General features: G+C 35.4%; 1 long non-coding RNA gene across 1 annotated transcript; it reads left to right on the forward strand.

The window, feature by feature from the left end:
- The first annotated feature begins 15,776 nt into the window (after window positions 1–15,776).
- Window positions 15,777–19,347, forward strand: LOC126955736 (uncharacterized). The gene is made up of 4 exons (XR_007726058.1): window positions 15,777–15,881; window positions 17,496–17,588; window positions 18,500–18,548; window positions 19,145–19,347. It is a non-coding gene; the product is annotated as an uncharacterized LOC126955736 (long non-coding RNA).
- Window positions 19,348–23,114: the final 3,767 nt, after the last annotated feature.

Here is a 23,114-nt window from a genome sequence, read left to right on the forward strand (position 1 = left end):
AAACAAACACAGAGAACAATGGAACACAATAACAGAATAGAGAATTCAGAAATAAATCCACATATTTATAGCCAACTGATTTCTACAAATGTACCAAAAACACACATTGGGGAAAAACGCCCTCTTGAATAAATGGCACTGGGAAAATTGAATATCCATATGCGGAAAAATGAAACTGAACCCATATCACCACATACAAAAATCAAATCAAGATGGATTAAAGACTGAAACATAAGACCCAAAGCTATGAAATTACTATAAGGAAACATAGGGAAAATGCTTCTGGATATCAGTCTAGGCAAAGAGTTTATTGCTAAGACGTCAAAAACACAGACAACAAAAATGAAAATAGAGAAATAAGACTATATTAAACTACAAATCTCCTGCACAGCAAAGGAAATAATTAAGAGTGAAAAGTAAAATTACCTGCTGAATAGGAGAAAATATTTGAAAACTATTCATCAAACAGGGAATTCATATGCAGAATATAAAAGGAAAAATTCAAAAGTAGGAGGAGAAAAACACAAATAATCTCATTAAAATGTGGGCAAAGGATATGAATAGATATTTTTCAAGAGAAGATATACCAATGGTTAATAAGTATATGAAAAATGCTCAGCATCACAAGTCATCAGAGAAATGCAAATCAGAACCACAACGGGGTACCATCTTAATTTCATTAGAACAACTATTATTAAAAAGACAACAAACAAAAGATGCTGGTAGTATGAATAGAAAAGAGAACTCGTATACACTGTTGGTGGGAATCTAAATTAGTATAGCTAATTTGAAAAAACAATATGGAGATTTTTCAAAACACTAAAAATAGAACTATTATGCAATCCAGCAATCTAACTACTACTATTTATCCAAAGGAAAAGAAATCAGTATATCAAAGGGATACCTGCATTCTCCTATATACACAGTGGAATACTATTTGGCCATAAAAATAATGTAATTGTGTCATTTGCAGCAACATGGATGGAGCTGGAGGTCATGTGAAGTGAAATAAGTCAGACACCAAAAGACAAATTTTGTTCTCACTCACATGTGGGAGCTAAAAACGTTGATCTCATAGAGGTAGAGAGTAGAATAATAGCTATCATTGGCTGGGAAGGGTATGTGGATGGGAGAGGGGATGAAGAGAGGCGGTCAATACGTACAAACATACAGTAATTTAGAAGGCATAAGTTCTAATGTTTGATAGCAGAGTAAGAAGACCAGAGTTTGCAACAATGTCTTGTATATTTTAAAGTATCTAGAAGAAGGAACTTGAAATGTTCCCAACATAGAAATAATAAATACCAAAGGTGATGGGCACCCCAAATACCCTGACTTGATAATTACACATTCTACGGAAGTAAGAAATTATAGCATATAACCCATAAATATGTAATATCTTGTGTATCAATTAAACATTACCATGGACTCCTAGTTACTTTTGACACCAGACTCAAATTCTGCTTTGTTTTCAAGTCTCTTTATATCCATTCTGTGTGTTGTCAGTTTGTACCTTGTTTTGCTCCCTGACACATCCACTTGTATTGGTCAGGTGATCCATCTCACATTCTTTGCCCAAATTTGTACTTACTGCCCTTTGTTTCCCATGTTTATTTTATGCGGTTCCATTCATTTAAGGAGAAAACGGTTTCTTCCCTCTTTACTCATTTAATCTTTCTATGTATCCTTCCAAATTTTGCATCACTGAAAGTGCCTCTGATCTTTCTGACATTTATTCATCTGAACTTCTCCAATATTCTACAGCATCTTCACCCATCTCTATAAACCACTCTTTAAGAATATGCTATTAACTTGGCTCATTATTTCATGCGCATTGTTTTTAACCTCTTCAAGCCTAATTTACATACTTTTTAAGACTGATATATGTCTTACATACCCTTTATTTTTGCAAACTTTCATTATATCTAGCACAATGATGACAAAATGATGTGTGCACAAAAATCCTTGTTGATTGATGGATTGAAATAATTGCATACTATCTTTTGTTGTTGTTGTCATTAGCTGACAGGATCAAGTTTTAGAGATCCAGTTAAATGCCTGTCTATCAACTTGCCTAGAGCTGATCCAGATGGAAGCCATCATCCTAAGAATCAGACAACTCATTAACTCTAAAGAGACTGCCATGTATTAAAAATTCTCTTTATGGATTGTGATGAATTGCATTGTTTGATTTATTCTTTTGTATTCAAACTGTATTTATGGTGTATCTAGAAATAAAATTACCTTTAAGGTATATTTAAAACTTTTCACTCACTTTCCTAGAGTTGCCATCTTAATTTACTACTAAAAAGTTGGTTTTTTAAAATCATATGACTTTAGCCAAAACCATGTTCTCCACAGTGCAGAAGTGGAATGATATTAAGGAAAGTAAATAATAATTAGCTTATTGAGACAACTACATTTCTTATTATAATAAATAGCCAGGTAACAAGTTAGCTTAACTGGAATTGTAGCAGTATTCTATTTTCTAAATAGTTTAATTTCTTTATACATGACTTTAAATTTTATGTATATGTAATATATATAATAGAGTAGATAACTATGAGCTTAAAATTAAAGAAATATTATAAAATCAGCCCATATCCTTTTTTCAAAATGCTCTTAATATATCTTTTGGAATAAACAGATAAAGTTAATACATCTAAATTTTTTGTGATAAAATTTTTCATATGTTTATATTTTAAGGCAAAATCAAGCCTAATGAAGATTTACTTTTCATCTGACTTTGAACTCATTGTTTTGATTGCTTGTGTTCTTAATTCTCAAAGATTTGCCTTCTCACTGATTTAACCTTTATTGATTCTTTTAATCCTCAGTTGGTTTATTTTTACTTTGGAAAGAGTTCTCAATTTTTTTTTCTCTTTTTCTTCCTATAGACATATTTATTTCTCTGTGAAGGCAAAGGTAGTTGATTTCCCATAGCTTGTAGATTGTTTCTTTTTTCCCACCCTTTATATTTTTCTTGACCCCTGAGTCTCCTCCACCTACACTACATACCCCACACTTGCTCTGCATTTGCCTCAGTAGACTTCAGAAAATTGCGTATGTCCAACACATGCATGCACACACACACAAACACACACAAACACACAGATACACACACTCAGTTATTGGGTATGAAACACCCTTTTTGTTTTACAGTGATTCTCAATTATTACAACTATTAGGATATTTTATTTTTTAAATTAAGACTTTATTTAATTCTACTTTTTCAAAATGGAAAATGAAAAGAGAGAGGAAATTATGTTTCCATAGAAGGGTAGGTTTGTCCAACTATGCCCTTTGGAGGAGCCACAACAAAAGAGGGTGGAGAATGGCAGGGTTAAAATTTGTGTTCAAAATTACATATGCCCTTTGGAGGAGCCACAACAAAAGAGGGTGGAGAATGGCAAGGTTAAAATTTGTGTTCAAATTTACATAGATTTACATATTGTGTTCACATTTACATTACATTACATAATGAAAAATTACATTCAAATTTGTGTTCAAAATTACAAATTTGTGTTACAAATTTACAAATTTACATTATAGTTTGTCATGCTACTGATGGGCAAGTATTTGGCTTTTTAAATATGCTTATCTTATGGTCTGTTTTGTTTTTGTTTTTGTTATTTTTTTTAGAAGAAGAATAAAAGTCCTTACCTGTTCAGCATTTTTTATAAAAGGTGAAGCTTCAATAAAATTGATAATTTAGCTACTTTGAGTTCGTATAGATGGTAGATGATGGCCAACCTTGATAATTTACGCAGTTAAGCAAATACTTTTATTACTTCAAGTGTAACTGGGACTCATATGTGCACATGAGTGTGTTAAATTTTGAGGATCTCCGGGCCTCTGTTGAAGAATGTTGAGTAATTCCTGCTGTCGTAGGGCTAGTACTTCCTCTTCAAATGATACCGATCAGCAGAGATCAGTGCTATTTTTTGCTCTTTGGTGGTGATCCAACAATATAAAAAGAGAACATCTGGATTTTTGTCAGTTCCAGTCATGCTGAAAAGATATCTATAGTATGTGTTTGTTTTTACAGATTCATATACATTCTCCAAATGTTATTTTCCAAGGCAGCCACATATTAAAACCAGGAACTTTATCTAATTTATTGCTAAAACTAAACAAAGTGTCTTTTCAGCTCCCATGCGAAGTTCTAGTCCTGTGAATCAAGTCACTTTTCAAAACACATGTTTCATGCTTGATGTAACTCTAATTCCTCTTGTTCTTGGGAATCATGACACAACTTTGAGAAACCCTCTAACAATGTCTGTGTTCACTGTTTAACGTAATGAACAACTCTTAGGTAAGTTATTTTTGAAGTTTTTGGAAAGAACAAACTTTAAGAAAGCAAGTAATAGTTCTGAAGTAGTTACCATCTCAGAAGTATAAGGTCATAGTTTTATTAAGAGAGAGGTTGGAAAATATGGAGAAATAATGAAATGTTCTCTTTTTGTTTAGGTAGTCAATCTCAAATCCAAGCAAGTCAAAAGAAATTTCTGGTTTTTTGTTTGTTTGTTTGTTTTTAAGTCTCAAATTCTTCACTGATTTTTTTAATGGCTTTAATTTATTTTTAAATAAGGACAACTGTTTAACATAAGTGAGTTTGCCAACAATATGACTGCTTCTTCTCCAAAAACTGAAAAGAAATAATCTTAATATGGATAGTGGACGTACTGCCTAGAGCTATGTTTCACTCAATGTAGACTAAGTCAGTGTGAAATAGAAGAAACCGAATTTAAGTGGTTTTTAACACACTTCCAAATCCCAACAAATGGGTTGACAGCTGCCTTAGCCCAGTCAGACTGGTATAACAAAATACTGTAAATTGAAAATAGCTTATAAACAACAGAGATTTACTTGTCATAGTTCTGGAGGCTGGAAAGTCCAAGATCAAAGTAGTAGCAGATTTGATGTCAGTAAAGGTCTGCTTCCTGCTTCATAGATGTTTCTTCACATGGTAGAAGAAGCAAGCTAGTTCACTGGTGTCTCTTTTATAAGGCTACTAATCCATTATAAAATGTAAAAGTGAAAAAATCATCTCTGAATGGCCCTACTTCCTAATACACTGATGATCAGTACACTGATGATTAGATTTTCACATATGGATTTTGAGGGGACACAAACATTCAGATTCTAGTGCCAACTTAAAGTTCTTAATGTTTGAACATGAATTTAAAATTTCAGGTTTTTAATTTAAATCACAAATCTAGAAAGAAATAGATTTTAAATTTCTCTAAGTGCTCAGCCCTAACATGAAATTTATTATTAGCTATCAATAAGTGATAATAATATTTTCCTGATATATCTGAATATTTTTCTATGACTTTAATAATTTTGCAAATGAATATATGCACCATTATTTAAACATTTCTAACATTGTTTCTTGTCCACATGTCTTAAACACTGACTTCATTTTCAGATTTTATTATTCTCACTTTCCTCTCAAAATACTATATAATCACTCTATTTTGTGATATTTAAATTAGTGAAACTGTTATGATGTCTCTAGATTGGGAAGAATATCCCGGTAACAATGTGACTGAGATTATCAGGTTCTATCAACATTTCACCTGCCCCATGCCAAACACATATGTTAACAGAGGTCCATTTGAATCCCATGTACCACCTTGGCCTGTTTGGTCTTCAATTTGTAGCCAACATATGGTGAGTGGCTTTGGAGAACAGTCTTCAAGCTGGCAGACTGCTGTTGATGTCTCTGGGCTCACATGCTCCATTTAAGTCATGCAGTTCCAAATTGGAGCCTGAGCCTTGTCTGCTTGTGCTGAAATGTGAGAAGGTCCAGATTTTTTACAGCTTCTAAGCCTCCCAGACAAGTATAATTATCAGCACTCCAAAGAGCTAGAAATATAAGCCAAATGCAAACAAATTAGGGACTGAGAGCAGAAAAGCTACAGCTGTTGGGTCAAGCTGGGTGCAAAATGGTTTAGGATTTTTAGAAATTGGAGAATAATGTCACGAGAGTGAACTTTCCATGATAAAACGATCTTGCTTTTTAGTACTTTTTCTTTCCAGTGCTGGAGAAAATTAGCTCAAGAGAAGAATAGTTTTTAAATAAGTATAAATGTTGCAAAAATGGGTGGGCAGAAATGGCAATACTTCTGATGAAGTAAATTATATGATAATTTGGTAATTGCAAATTGTCTTGGGGAAAGATAGGCATAACTGATAATAATTACTAATAATTATTTTAAAATTTAGGTTCTAACTCCAGAACTAGAAAGCCTACTTCATCAGAATTAGAAAGTCTACTTAATGTTTTCTCCCTACAATAGTATTTATTGCTTCTATTCTACATGCATATTTTCTTTCACGCTTATTTATTTTTATTTTTTTGTGAATATTTCCCAGCTAGTCTTGTTCTTTTCTTGAAACATTGCTTATATGCAGTGGCATGCAAAAGAAGGACTTCAGTCAAACCTCCATTTGCATATTGCAACATCCTTTATTCTCTGGGTTGGAGACATATTTTGTTCTCATGATGTCTTTGGCAGTTTAATTTCTATAGTGATGAGTTTGTTGGGGTCCTGTAGAGATAGTCAGGCAATGAATAAAGCAGAGGGGAGATACTCCAGGGAGTGGGGATGATTATGGTTAACTGAAAACCATATGCCATGTAAAGGAAGCTTCCAGTAGTCATCTTCAGCTAAGTTTTTGTTGTAGTTAGACGGAAATGTAAACCTGGAGACTCAGAAATCTGGATTATTATGAGTCATTGTATGATTTTTAAACATTCACAAACACAATTTTTTTTTCTATTTTTAAAAGAATCCTGTTATTCTTAAAAGTGTTGCCAATACAAAACTTCAAACAAAGCCCTCGTAAGGCCACACTTAGCCTAATGACCATCAATTTACAGGCTTTGCTCTGAGATAAACAATCCTTACTAGAATTTACTCTAACAAACATTTAAAAATCTGCACTTTTCCTAAGGAGATGGACAATTTTTTTCTCCTGTGATCTCTGCTTCTCCTTTGTACATTCTTTCTAGGAATTATCTTCAATATCTCCTTCACACTGACCCTTTCGACTGGGATTCAATAGGTAGCCTAATCCCATCATTTATCCTTCTAAATATCTCTTCCATCTGCAATGTCCTCTCCACTTCCCTGGCCATTGTTTTCAGTCAAGGTCTCATCATTCTTTTATTGGAATCTCATCTATTGATCTTTTTCTTATAATAGGTTACCCTCCTCTATTTCCCATCTTAGGCAGAATGGACTATTATATCTTTATTTTCCCAGCACCTTCTTCTTCATTCTTTAAGTATGTCTACTTACCCTGTATTCCATATTATTGTTTCCATAGCAGCAGGTCTGAATCTCATTCTACAAACTCAGTATAAGAAACTGATGTCAATCTATTTCCTACATTTTCAACTTGACCCCTCGCTCTGTGGGAATATACATCTGAAACCCCCTGGTGGGGAATTCAGCCTCCATTATTCTTGCAGCCTTTTTTGTCACAAGATTGTTGCCAAGTTTCTGGAGCACTATAATGCGTTGCTAAGGTATAGTAAGACCTGTTAGTCATCTGTCATTTTAGTTTCTTGCTAAAATCCTTTTTCAGTGTCCACATGGTCTACTGGTGTGACCACTCTGCTGCTTCTGTGCTAGTATTATACACACAGAATTGGTCCATTTCTGTAGGCCAGTATTTCTCAACTTTTTGTCCCTCTATACAGCTATGTTTTCTACCTGTTAATATGTTATTGTGGCCCTTTAAGAGACTACGGACTATTGTAAAAGATTTTTTTCACCACTCATGAACCAATTTTTGTTCCCTGGAGTGATATCACCCCTGTTGACAATGCATGCCCACACACAGAAGGCTGTATTTGAGGTGCTGCCAGGGAAGAGGGCCCAGGTTGCTCAGGTCCTAGAACAAGACATATTGTTCCAGCCCTTCCCTAGCCTGGGAGATCTGTTTCTGGCTGTTGTAAACACTTTTCTTGCATCTTCAAGCCATTTTGCTTTTTCCAACTCATCTTATTTTTGACAACATGCTTTCAAAAACATTATAATCAAATATCAAAGTAGTTGCACAAAAATTCTGTTTATCTGTTTTTTAAAGCAAGAGAAGGTCAAATGGTAAAAGTGTTGTGGCTTTTCCATTCCTGTAGTTCAGTGAGCGGCAGCAACTTCTCTCCCATTGTTTGGCAAGCAGGAGAGAGTTGCGTCTAGTGGCTTCTTCACTCCCATTGTTTGGCGAGTGGGAGGAAGTGTCACAGCTCTTTTACTTCTGCCACCACAACTTGGTGAGCAGGGGAATTACAACTCTTTTGTTCCCCACAGTTCCGCAAATTCTGAGTTCTTGTCTCATGACCAAGAGGAATGATGTATGTGGACACCAGAGAGTGAGTAAGGCAGAGTAGAATTTTGTTCATCAGCGAGAGGGGACCTGAAAGCAAGTTGCCATCTGTGAGGCTGAGTATGGGGTTTCTGTGGGCTTATAATGGGGGAATGCATGCTGATTGGTCCATGGGTGGTCTTGGAAAAAGCACCATTCAATTGGTTAAAAAGCATCATTCAGAAGGAAGCAATCAAGAAAGAGTGGGTAAGACAAGGATGGAAGTTCTCAGTCTGGTCGTGGACTTTAACTGGAACTGGTAGCTTGGCTTTCAGCCTTTAGACTGTCATTGGCTTGAAGGTGGGGTTTCACTAGGGACCCATCCCTGTCTGCCTATGAATTTGTCTGTCTCCTGTCACTATCGAAATCTCCAAGCAGATGAGAAGAGTTTTTTCCTTTTATCATCTTGTGTTATTAAAAAAAAAAAAAGAATCAAGTGAATCTACACATTAAAATTGTTTGGAAACTGCACATGTAGACTGTCAGACAAATACACATCTGTCTCCCTCTACTAGGCTATGAGCTTTGATAGGGTAGAAGCCATGGTTTTCACATATTAGTAATTCTAGTGCTCTATAAAATTACTGTGCATAATGTTATTGAATAAATAAATGATCTAGGCCAAGGATTGTCATATTAGTCTACTCTGGCTGTGTGACAAAATACCACAGACTCAGTGACTTAAACAACAGAAGTATAATTTGTCAGTTCTAGAGGCTGAAAGTTCAAAATTAAGTTGCCTGCAGAATTGGTTTTTGACAAGGTCTTTTCTTTGGATTGTACATAGCTGTTTTCTGGCTGTGTCCTCATATGATTTTTCCTCTGTATGTACACAAAGAGTAAAAGGAAGAGAAAGAGAGCAAGGAGGAAAGAGAGAGAGCACTAGGTCCCTTGTGTCTCTTCCTCTTCTTCAAGGACACCCATCCTATTGAATTAGGGACCCATTGTTTCGACCCTCTGTTAAATAAATTTTCTCCTTATATGCCGTATAGCCAAATATAGTCATACTGGGGCTTCAACATATGAATTGGGGTAGCAGAAGGTGGGTAGGAACATCACAGTGCAATGGGCAACTTTTTAAATTAAATGTTTAATTTAAATTTAATGGGCAACTTTTTACATTTAAAAAGTTGGATAACTTTTTAAATAAGGGGACAGATAGAAAATATTTCATATTCTGCAAACTATATGGTCTCTGTTACAACTACTTAACTCTGCCATTGTTGCATAAATAAGTGTGCTGTATTCCAATAAAACTTTATTCCCAAAATGAGGCAGTGAGCTAGATTTCCCCTACAGACTATGGCTTTGCTGACACTGATACACAATTCTAAAACTTTCTTACCCACCTACACATTCATCCATTTTTTTTTTTTTTTTTTTTTTTTTTTTTTTTTTTTTTTTTTTTGAGACGGAGTCTCGCTCTGTCGCCCAGGCTGGAGTGCAGTGGCGTGATCTCAGCTCACTGCAAGCTCCGCCTCCCGGGTTCACGCCATTCTCCTGCCTCAGCCTCCCGAGTAGCTGGGACTACAGGCGCTGCCACCACGCCCCCGGCTAGTTTTTTGTATTTTTAGTAGAGACGGGGTTTCACCGTGTTAGCCAGGATGGTCTCGATCTCCTGACCTCGTGATCCGCCCACCTCGGCCTCCCAAAGTGCTGGGATTACAGGCGTGAGCCACCGCGCCCGGCCTTCACATTCATCCATTTTTATAAGTAAATCTCCTCTTGCAATTTTTTGATGATTTTCTATTACCTGTAGAATATGGCATAAACTCCTAGGCACAGAAGGCTTTTTATATTGAGTCAGGAAACTTCTTTCCTACTCTGCAAACAATATTCATTTTTCCAAAAAAAAAAAAAAAAAACAAAAAAACAAAAAAACACAAGTATCTTCATAATCCATGCTTTCTCCGGAGTATTTATTTTCTGTCTGGAATCTCTCTCTCATTCCCATCACTGCTTCTGCCTATCTACCCGGAAAGCAACCACCTAGACTCTGCATTTTTTTTTTTTTTTTTTTTTGAAACAGGGTCTCTCTGCAATGGCACTATCTTGGCTCACTGCAACCTCCTCCTCCAGGTTCAAGTGATCCTCTGACCTCAGCCTCCCAAGTAGCTGGGATCACAGGCATACACTACCATGATGGGCTAATTTTTTAATTTTATTTTTTGTAGAGATGAGGTTTTGCCATGTTGCCCAGGCTGGCCTCAAACTTCGGAACTCAGGCGATCTGCCACCTCAGCCTCCCAAAGTGCCTGGATCACAGGCGTAAGCCACCATTCCTGGCCAACTCTGCCATATTTGAAGCAGCTCAAACTCCAGAGTTTTTTGTTCCTCCTCTTCCTCCTCCTCCTTCTCTTCTTCTCTTCCTGTTCCTCCTCCTCCTCTTCCTCCTTCTTCTTACTCTTCTCCTTTTTTTCCCCCCTGATAACATAGAACCTACATTTGATCACTCACCTTCCCTTATGCTTTGTGAAACTCTTGGGCATTTCTGTATTACCAGCTAGTACTAGCATTTTGAGGACATCCTAGGAATACTATGTATTTTTTTTACAGCTGGAATGTGTTCTCTGACTAGAATTCTATGCTCTAGACCAGTGGTTTTCAACCAGAGTTGAGTTTGCCCCCCTCCCCACAGGAAATTAGGCAATGTCCCAAAATATTATTGGTTGTTATAACAGGAGGAGAATGGGTGTGTTGCTACTGACTAAGTACGTAGCGCTTGGGGTGCTTCTAAACATTTTACAATGCACTGGACCATCTTCCACAACAAAGAATTATCGACCCAAAATATTAGTAGTGCCGAAATTAAGAAGCCATGATTTAGACTGCTCTAAGACGTTTCTTTCCATAAAATTAGCTTGTACTATAAGCACTCTCTTCTCTGATTTCTCATTGTATTAACGTGGTTTTATATAGTTTTCATACTGCTTAACTCTTTACCCATTTCTTTTTATACTAACCAGTTCTGACAACACATTTATCTTAAAAAGATCAGAGTAATAAGAGATTTTAATGGAGCTCATGAAATAGTTGTAGGGGAGGCAGAGGAATATTTGACAAGGAGCATATTGACAAGGAGACAGAGAGATATTTGACAGTATGTCCTACTCACAACTAGTAAATTCATCCAAGTTTCCATCATCATGCTGGGGCACAGCAGGTCTGCTTCTGCACAGACTTGGAGTTTTGGGATGAACATACCAATTTAGAATTATTTCAGGATAGATTATGTTATGATTTGAAGGTCTCCTCCAAAATTCATGTTGAAACCTAAACCCCACTGTAAAGATAGAAAGAAGGTGAGAAATCTGACTATGGTATTTGAGAGGTGGCACCTTTTGGAGATGATTAGGATTAAAAGCAGTCACGGGAGTGAGAGGCAATAGTGACTTTCTAAGAGGAGAGAGTTCTGAGTAGCAGGCTTGGCCCTCTTGACCTGTGACATCTTCTACCATGTTATGACACCTCAAGGCCCTCACCAGAAGCCAACCAGCTGCAGCCACCTGATCTGGCACTACACAGACTCCAGCATCATGAGCCAAATAAGTACCTTTCTTTATAAATTGTCCAGTCTCGGCCGGGCATGGTGGCTCATGCCTGTAATCCCAGCACTTTGGGAGGCTGAGGTGGGCAGATCACCTGAGGTCAGGAGTTTGAGACCAGCCTGGCCAACATGGTGAAACCCCGTCTCTACTAAAAATACAAAACAATTAGCCAGGGATGGTGGTGCATGCCTGTAATCCCAGCTACTCAGAAGGCTGCGACAGGAGAATTGCTTGAACCTGGGAGGCGGAGGCTGCAGTGAGCCAAGATCATGCCACTGCACTCCAGCGTGGGCAACAGAGCGAGCCTCTGAATCAAAGAATAAAAATAAAAGTAAAAGTTAAAAAGATAAAGAAATTGTCCAGTCTCAGGTACTCTGTTACAGTAATGGAAAATGAACTAAGGCAAATTAAGAGTTAATACTTCCCTTCTATATCTTGGAGTTCAGAATAATAGAATAAAATTAAGAATTATTTGTGGAACATAGAAAATAATTTTTTAAAATAGAATAATATAAATAACTAGTGCAAAAAAAATAAAATAGGAAAAAACCAATACTTTTTTTTGAAAGAAACAAAAAAGAATTGGTAAATTGGGACAGGCAAAAAGGAAGGAAGGAAGGAAAGAAGAAAAAAGGAGAGAAAGGAAGGAAGAAAACAACTGGTGAATCGGGACAGAAACCATGAGGTCTGGAGTCAGGTAGAGGCAAGACTAGGTTTAAGTTCTGAATTAATTAATCCATTAATCTATTTATTTGAGACGGAGTCTCGTTCTGTCGCCCAGGCTGGAGTGTAGTGGCGTGATCTGGGCTCACTGCAAGGTCCGCCTCCCGGGTTCACGCCATTCTCCTGCCTCAGCCCCTGAGTAGCTGGGACTTCAGGCGCCCACCACCAGGCCTGCCCAATTTTTTGTATTTTTAGTAGAGACGGGGTTTCACCATGTTCGCCACGATGGTCTCGATCTCCTGACCTCGTGATCCACCCGCCTTGGCCTCCCAAAGTGCTGGGATTACAGGCATGAGCCACCGCACCCGGATTTAAGTTTTCAATTTAATGAGTGGTGTCACCTTGGACCTTAGACATGTTTCTTATTTTTTTCTCATTCTTTACCTCAAAAAGGGAGATAGTATTGTTATGGAAATTAGATGCATACACACACACACACACACACACACACACATAAATCACTGTGTGTGGAACATAGAAAATCTTAAATACAAGTGTAAAAAGTAATGTTTGACAATCTTTAGAGCATAACTTCCTTGGAATAATAGAATGTTCCTAAGATAAGGTTTTTTAGAACTAGGTAGACCAGAGATATGTTTTCTATGAATATATTTCTGCTGGTAGCAGTGAAGTTAATAAAAATCTCTTTTTTCCCCTTTCCCTAAAATAAATCAAGGATTTTAAGTGAACCCCCAGTTCAATTTCTTCCACTGACAGTTGCATTTTTTAAAGGAAAATACATTAAAGACAGATGCTGTTACTTTCTGTTAGCTCATTAGTCCATGCCAGTATCACCTGTCACCTAGACAATGCAGGCTCCTGAGGTATGCTTTTATTTATTTATTTATTTATTTATTTATTGAGACGGAGTCTTGCTTTGTCGCCCAGGCTGGAGTGCAGTGGCGTGCTGATGTAGGCTTTTTATTATTTCCCTGCTTCTCCTTTTACTCTCTTTCAGCTTAAAAAAAAATTCTGTTTCAAAAGGCATGAATCTGTTAATTTGCCCTCTGTTTAAGAGCCTTCAATAGCTTTTGTAATCCAAATAAAATGAAAATTCTTGTCATAGTTCCCAAGGACTTGCTTGGTTTCAGTCCTGACTTCCTATTCACCATCCACTCATGTCTGCACCTCTGCTGCTTTCTCAGCTCCAGCGACACCAGCTTCTTCAAGTTCTTCCTGATGTTCTTCTGGTGAATCAAGACCTTCTCTCCCCAACAGCCTTTGCAGAGACTTTTTTCTCTGCTCTTTGTAACACTGACTTCTTATCCTTCATGAGTCAACTTAGAAGTCACTTAGTTGAAGATTTTACACTACTCTTCTAAAGTAGATCCTATAATGCTGATCTCAAAATCTGCACTATTTTATCCCCCTTTTCACTTAGCATAGAATGAACTGGAATGTATGTTAAATTGCTTACCTACATATATTTTGAATTCCCCACTCAGCTATAAACTTCATGAAGGCAGAGAACATGTGTGTGTAGTTTATAACCATACACCTACAATCTATCAGCATGTCAGAAAAAAATACTGATTACATCAATATTGACTGGATGGATGCATAAATGAGTAAATGAGCAATTAGAAATAACTCAGGATATAATATCTTCAAAATTTATCAAACATTTCTTGGACTTGGGTTAGACAGAAATGGAGAGTTGTAAAACAGATATTTTACAATGTCTCAGTTTCATTTCAAGTGTTGGTTTTGAAATTTTTAATAAAAATGTATGAGTAGCAGCATAAAAAGATGATTCAATATTTCATTCCTCGAGGGCTTCTTTGTATTTGTAGATAACTATATGCCTTGTAACCAGTAAATTCTGGCTGAATTATAGGTTGTTTTAAAGAAAGTATTTTAGAAATACAAGATGGTTTTTGTTTACTTCTTATTCTTAGCTTTCTATCTTGTATATGTATAGAATACGTGTGTATTCTTTCATATAATTCAGGTGAGATAGTTATTAATTTTCTTAATCAGAAATTTAAATTGTGTCACCATAACATTTTGATATCAAAATAATTCTGAAAATCCTAACTTTATATAGCTTGAAAGTACTTTGTCATTGTTTTTTCATCTATTATTTAAAACGAAACTCTGTGGAACAAATGTTATTAACCTACATAAAAAAATGAGGCTCAAAAATGTTTTAAAAACCTGTTAAGTCACGCAGTTATTGATAGACAGGGACAGTAATAAAACGCCAATCAGACTGTAACTTCATGTTTATTCTTCCACATGACAGCTATCTTTCCCTACAAATGCATATCTTGCTTTATAAATACATATCACTTATGATCAGTAAAGAGAATTTTACCATGACTTTGAAATTAGTAATTTGTTTTTCCTATGCTCTGCTACATTTTGTAAAACCAGTCAAATGTCTTGACAGATATTTTATAAAACTATCAATTGGATGATAGCCACCATGTATGTGTTTTTGAAAGCAATACTATGGCCTCTCAGCTACTTTAGATCATATAAAAGATAGAAAGAAGTATTAGACATAGATGCTGCATTTGATGAGATTAAGTTGTATTAATTTGGATTCTCCAAGTATTTGTTGTTTCATGCTACATGAAGAAAGCACTGTGGCCCAGCCAAGAGAAACACAAAGCATGCCAATGTGCTTGCACTTGAACTGGTGAAACAAATTTTAAGTGCATGATATTTCCAAATAAGAGCACAGAGTAGTGTGTAAATACTTGAAAAAAAATCCTGCTGGAAATAGGGTATTGCTGTTGAAATTCAGGAGAGGAAAATAGATTAATGTGAATGGCAGTGGATGGTGGGGAATTTGAGTTATACTCTAAAAGTTAGATGGTAGAGGAAGTCTAGGTAGATAAGGGAATGAGTTGGCAGTCTATGGTAGGAATATCTCATTAATATCTCTTCTTAGGGACTTCAGAGAATTTATTTTAGAATATCTCTTAAGTATGAAAGAATCATAATCAAATCAATTACAAAGCATTATGAGATAATATATACTATTAAATTGCATTGATGCTTCAGCATATAAAGTTGTAAAACCTGGGTTCCTTTAGAATTTGGCACTAATGCTAAATATTGTGCTATTCATATATTTTTAATGAGTATGCTTTCCTACACAATATTGTATCTCTTTAGGTCAGTTTTTGGTCTCGTGACTCACAGAAACTCCAAGACAGATTAAACTAGCAAGAGTTGAATATCTGAATTTCTAAAACTGTGAGGCTACAAAAAGAAGCATAAGTACTCATAAGACAAACTTATTCACTAATTAGTTACTTATTTATAAAATTAGCCCCCAAATGGTCTTAGTATATGTATAGAGCTGTACCTTGATAATTGCAAACTATTTTACACTGCTGAAAATGCAGTGGAAAATCATGCAAATATGTTGCTAAGTGAAATATGCCAGTTTGGAAAGAAATATAAAATTTCATCAAATCAATGAAAGCGTTGGAGAATATTTCAGATTGCATATGGACTTTTAGTATACACATGTGAAGACATATATAATTCTCTATGTTTATATGTAAAAAAGAGTATGTACATACAATCTATAATTTATACATAAAAAGTTGATTTAGGCATATTTAATTTTAATATTCACAATTGTTAAGTCACAAATGACTTAACAGTTCATGAAATTTTATATGTAATGAGGGTATTCTACCATAGAAGCATATGTTATTTTATTGATTAAATAAAGTTAAAGGTTGATTTATTGATTACAGATGTACTGTATATAACCTATCTAAGAAAGAATTGGAAGAATTTGAATAGTACACACTTAACCTACTTTCCAATATTTATATTATAATTATTTATTTGATAATTGCCTTTGAGAGGAAGAGAAAACATAAACATGCATTCCTCATAAATGTCAAGAAGCTCACCTATATATTTATGAAAAAATAATTGGCTAACCTTATCTGTCCTATTTTGTGACAGGGTTAAATCATACCCTAGTGGTCTTAAAAAATACTTTTTATCATCAACTGTCTAACACTAATAAAATTATAGAGTGTGTGCCTCTGTGGGCATGTGTGTGTGCACCTGTGAAACCTGAGTTTTCTTTAAAGCTTCCCGAGTAGGGATTATATGGAATTGGTGTTCAGTAGAATATGCCAAATTAAACCTTTTTTCTAATAATAAGCTATTTTATTTTAATACACTGTTGTATTAAAGGTGTGCTAAACCTTTATTTTTTTATTTTTATTTATTTATTTTATTTCTTTATTATTATTATTATTATACTTTAAGTTCTAGAGTACATGTGCATAACGTGCAGGTTTGTTACATATGTATAGTTGTGCCATGTTGGTGTGCTGCACCCATCAACTCGTCAACGCCCATCAACTCGTCATTTATATCAGGTATAACTCCCAATGCAATCCCTCCTCCCTCCCCCCTCCCCATGACCTTTAAATACACCTTTGTATTAAGTGTAAGAGCACTTAAGAGCACTCGAGTGTAAGTGCTCTTTGGGGAGCACTCCTCAAGCCATTAAACAGCCCCAACATCAGCCAGATACCTTTGTGTATTAAAATAAACATATTTAGCAAATACTCATATAATACTATTTTAGGTGCTGTATGCTTACAAACATTAATTCATTTAATTTTATAACAAAGCGTAAGATACTTTCTATCCTCATCTTCATTTTACCAACCATGAAACTGAAGCACAGAAAGATAAAGCAATTTATATGAGGTCATAGAGGTAGTAAAGGGCAAGTTCAAACCCAGGTGTCTGGCTCCAGTGCCTGTTCCCTTAATCATCAACCAGTTATTTGATCTGGTAGTTTACTCTGAAAAGTAGTAAAATGAATTAAATTCCACTTTTCTTCTGTTATTACAGATTAAAGTTAGGACCAAATGCTGCTCAGAAATTGTTTTAATCTCAAAAGTAGTTGGCAAGTTGTCAGAGTTCATTTTCAAGACCTAGTGTATGGTAAGTTTCTTTATAATGAGTTCTTTAACATGTTTCACTTTACTTGGGTGATAGCTTCAGGGAAATATTATGACCTGTTTCTAAGATTGATCTTTCTATTTAGCTTCATACATTGCTTGATGTCAGCAAGGACATAAATACAATCTTTAGGTTTTGTGGAAGATGATATCTTGAATAAATTTCCAAAAGACTTTTAGAAAATAATGAACAACAGAATTAACTTTTCTTTGGTATTTATAGACAAACACTGAAAGCAATGTCATCTACAAACTCAGAGGTAAATAACCTCAAAGAGTCTTTCAGCACACACCAGAAGTATTGTAAGAAAAGCAGCAATCTGGGAAATTCTCAGTGATGAGGTTACCATAAGTATAATCCGAGGTTCGGCAACAACCTTCTAGTTTCTGTTCATGTTCTTTGCAATCCAGGGGCTCTTCTAAACTATCATCACACTCCTTAAGCCATTACTAACCTCAACATCAGGAATTGATATGCCCTACTTCTCCCCAGATAAATTATGACATTGAGGATGACCTTCTCTTCCCTGCTTCTGCCTCTGGACTTTGCATACAACCTACTCTGCCCATCAGGGAGGTATAACTGTGGCTAAAACTTCATGTGCTAAACATTCCATCCCTGTTTATCCTCATATGTCTTGCCCAACAAATTTTTATCTTCCTATTTCTCTTTAACCCTTTCCTTTTCAGTGATTTCTTTCCTTTGGAACATAAACAAATTTCTTTACCTCAGAAGTCAAACCCCTGACTTGATCCTGCAGTCTCCTCTAACTACCTTTCCCTTTCTTTTCACTTACGCTTCTGGAAAGGTTGTCATAATTTTCTGTCATGTTTTTCTCATCCCACTGAATTTTGATTCTTCTGCTGTGTGGATTTCCTCCTTGAAATCTTCAGTGAAACAACTGAACATTCAGAGCTATTTCATTTTCAAAGATTCTCACATGTAAGTATTCCTCTTTCTGAATATAATCCTCTTCCTATCTCTTCAATTTTGTTCTTCCATCAAAACTTCTCTTTCAACACAGGCTGAGATTAAGGTTTATTTCTATGGCTTCTGAGACATCTCTCCCTAAGAGAGCAGAAAGGCATATTCGTGTTAATATGTCCAAATCAAACACACCATGCAGATCTACATCTCACACCTACATCTTTATTTCCTATTTCAGTTGATGAGAGAACAATCTCTCCCTCTCCCAAAGTAGAGACCTTGGATCCATCTTTAATTCTTTCCTACCTCTAATTATTAAATCCAATCATACACAAAAATTGATGTTCTGAATACTCTTTCATTTGTGTACTCCTTCTTTGTCATCATATCTCTCCCGGACTAAAATATTAGTTTCTTGCAGGGTGTTGAATAGTGTCCCCTAAAAAATCATGTCCTGAAACCTCAGAATGTGACCTTATTTGGAAATAGGGTATGCAGATGAAATTAATTAGTGATCTCAAAATGAAGTCACTATATTATTAGTGTACATTATTATGTACACTAAGTTCAAGGACTGATGTCTTTATAAAAAGAGAGGGTACACACACAAGCAAACAGAGAGAAGAAGGTCATATGAAGACACACAGAATTTGGAGTTACGCTGTCACAAGTCAAGGAGTGCTTGGAGCTACCAGGAGATGGAAGAGTCAAGGCAGGATTTTCCCTGGAAGATTTGGAAGGAGCATGTTTCTTCTGAAACCTTGATTCTAGCCTTCACTAATGACAGAGAATAAATTTCTGTTCTTTTAAACCACTCAGTTTGTGGTACTTGGTCTTACAGAAATTCTGGGACACTAATACATTTCCTAAGTGGTATTCATAACATCTTCTAACATTATGATTCTATGGAATGCTTTGATAATCAGCTAAAAGTTATCAGATGTCTCCCAGGAAAGATGCAAAAACATACATATTCAACATTTAGTGTGCTCAATTTTTCAAGTTTCCAGAAATTCCAAGGCCTCTCTACAGATCCTCTTAGTATCTACACAGCTGATTGTGAATTCTGTTCCTATACAAAGTATCCAAAGCTAATTAGCTACAATACAACAGTGATTATACCATTCCAAATTATAAATATTAACAGCCTTTCTAAACTGCAAGGCCCTCTACAATATGACTGCATTTGTACATACTGCAGGTCTCCTGCTGAACCATACTTTGTTCTTATCATACCAAACAAATATGTTTCCAGAACACACTATGCCTCTGTGCCTTTGCACATGCTATGTGCTGCCTGGGACTCCCTAACTTCTGTCTGCACACAACCTTCTAATGAATTCCCAGGCATTCTGGAAGTTTTATATCCCTCATTTTATCTATGAATCAAATGATCTCACTGACAAAGCATTACGTTGCTTTTACAACATGATTCAAGTCCTTGACTGTGACGTATTACTGAAATTCAAGGTGCTTTACTTTGAGTGTAAGAAATTTTTAATTATAATATTATATTGTAATATGTAGTTTAAATTTCTATATACATTTATCATATTTACAATTTATTACAGAAAAGAATTATTAAAATTGTATAATATATAATGTATAGCACTAAATATACTATAGTATTAAAACTATAGGCTTTTATTACAATTGGTGAAGATTAAAATCTTAGAATCATGATCTGTGGGCATTCTGACCTTGACTAAACGCGTAAATTTTATGTATCTAAGCTTTCTTCACTGTAAACTGGAGCCATCAGAGCCAGGAAATCACAGAAAACAAGTTGTCATGCAATTTTATGTCACCATGAGAGAGCAGGAGAGAGAGAGAGAACAGAACCCCTGTGAAGTTAGAATGTTTCCCAATTCTAAAATTCCGAGAAAATTTTACACAAAAATAGACAGGAGAAAAGTTTGAGGTCAAACCCTATACAAAATTACAGAAATTAAAAAGAGAAAAAGATCTCTATAGACAATTACAGCATACTCTGAAGATGTACTCAATAAAGCAGATCAAACTATCAAAAGTTATTAAGAAAATAATAATAAAAACTAACCAGCATAAGAATAGATGGGGTCCCTAAGAAGAAAACTAAAATGGGAGAACAGGCCAACCACAAAAATTAATTAATCCATGTAAACATTACAGAACAAGAAACTTTCCTTGAAATGAAAGATTTTAATCTACATGTTGAGGAAGCACACTAGACTCCAACATCAAGACATAGTCTAGCAAAATTATTGGTCTTTCTAAAAAAGAAAGAAATATTTTGGGCATTAAAAATATAAATGTACAATTTATCATTAGGCATTCTCTTTTTTTTTTTTTTTTTTTTGAGACAGAGTCTTGCTCTGTGGCCCAGGCTGGAGTGCAGTGACGGTATCTCGGCTCACTGCAACCTCCACCTCCCCGGCTCAAGTGATTCTCCTGCCTCAGCACTTAACTCAAAGAATTGTGAGGATCAAAGAAAAGTAAAACTTTAGTACAACATCAGGTATGTAGTAAGAATTAACTTTACAGCCGTTACATTTAGCAAATCTTATTAGTTTATACATTTATAAGACTATAGCAATATGTCTTAGTTTATAAGTAATACCTCAAACCCTTTATTTTCCTGGTAATTTGTCCACTAAAGAAGCTGAGCTTTGTTGATTGCATACTCATGGTCCAGTTTGCTGTGTTCATTTTTCTCTTTACTTTCTGCCAAATGGGTGTTGGATTTGGAGATCTTCATTCCTTTGGCATGATTATAGACGATATTTGGAAAGATCTATAAAAAAAATGCTATCTGTTTTTCTATCTTTTTCTGATTTTAGTAGCCATTAATGCTACTACTTGTATCTATTAATTCATTGGAGGTCACAATATGAAAATATTCTAATGCTATCACTTCTCTTTTTTATTTATTATCTGAGATGTTGTTATACAGAGACACATTCCAGCATCAATTATCTGGTAATTCTGTAGTTGATATGGGAAGGCAGGGTGAATGTTTATTTTTTTTAGTGAACCTAAAGGGGACTGGTTTGTTTTAAAATAAAATTATGAACACATGGCTTTACACGTGTTTGATGGGTTTAAGTCCTTTGCAATTGTTATCAACATGTAAGCTCAAATTATTCCATCCACAGTCAATGGAAACCTCTTGAAGTTGGCACCTGAGTTCCTTTGGCATAACCATATTAAATCTTTGATAGTTTCTTTGTTATCTGGTATAAGATGTGGCTCATATTGAACATGTCCTGCTCCAGAACTGGAATTAGCCATTTTTTTTTTTCCCCCAGTAAATACTGTTTTATTTTAGTGGAAACGCTATGTAAGACTTTTGAACTGGATACAAGAGATACTTACTGCTAATCATTTGGTCATAGTTTCTAGGCCCTTTCAGTGGACTGAACAAGGAAATAAATGCACATATATGCAAAGATAACATACCTTATAAGATTGTATTGATTCCAATTCAAAGTCAGGACTAGAGAGCCTTTATTTTACCTTTTCTCAATGACATCTAAGCATCCTTCCTTTCATAGCAAGAATCCTGGTTCTCAAGGACACACATAACTGCTTTCTTGTTTTAAGCCTATAGTACATATGGAAATTGCAAAATGATAATATTAATGCTATTACTAATATAATTATAAAAGTATGAATAACTTTTGCATTTATTTTCCCTATTCTTTCATCATTTAAAAACAATTATCCTATATTTATAAGAGTGCATGACCAGGGCCTACTATACTCACTCCTTCTTGAACCGCATTTAGTTTTCATTTCAGATCTTTGCAGTAGCTTATGTATTGATATCTCTCTAGTTGTTATGGTTATATCAAGTATATGTTCTGGTCAATCACTTAGGAAGTCCTCAAGGAACAACATTTTCTAATTCTTTCGTGTTATTAATAATAACAGCAGTTTTTCTGTGTTCTTAATACTTGAAAGTCAGTTTTTCTGAATATAAAATTATTTTCTCACACTTTCTTTTCTTGGTTTTCTTTAATAAATTTCTCATTTTATTCAGCATAAACCATTGTTAAAATGTCCAATGATAGGGCTGGTCACAGTGGCTCAAGCCTGTAATCCCAGCACTTTGGGAGGCTGAGGAGGGCAGATCTCCTGAGGTCAGGAGTTTGAGATCAGCCTGGCCAACATGGTGAAACCCCGTCTCTACTAAAAATACAAAAATTAACAGGGTGTGGTGTGCATGCCGGTAATCCCAGCTACTAGGGAGGCTGAGGCAGGAGAATCACTTGAGTTGAGGAGGTGGAGGTTGCAGTGAGCCAAGATAACACCTCTGCGCTCCAGTCTAGGCCACAGAGCAAGACTCTGTCTCAAAAAAAAAAAAAAAAAAAAAAAAAAAAAAAAAAAAAAAAGCCTAATGATAAATTGTACATTTATATTTTTAATACCTGAAATATTTCTCTCTTTTTTAGAAAGACCAAAATTTTACTAGACTATGTCTTGATGTTGGAGTCTAGTGTGCTTCCTCAACATGTAGATTAAAATCTTTCATTTCAGGAAAAGTTTCTTGTTCATGTGGATTAATTAATTTTGTGGTTGGCCTGTTCTCCCATTTTAGTT

The sequence above is a fragment of the Macaca thibetana genome, chromosome 5 (genome assembly GCF_024542745.1).
Source record: "Macaca thibetana thibetana isolate TM-01 chromosome 5, ASM2454274v1, whole genome shotgun sequence".
Taxonomy (NCBI): Eukaryota; Metazoa; Chordata; class Mammalia; order Primates; family Cercopithecidae; genus Macaca; species Macaca thibetana.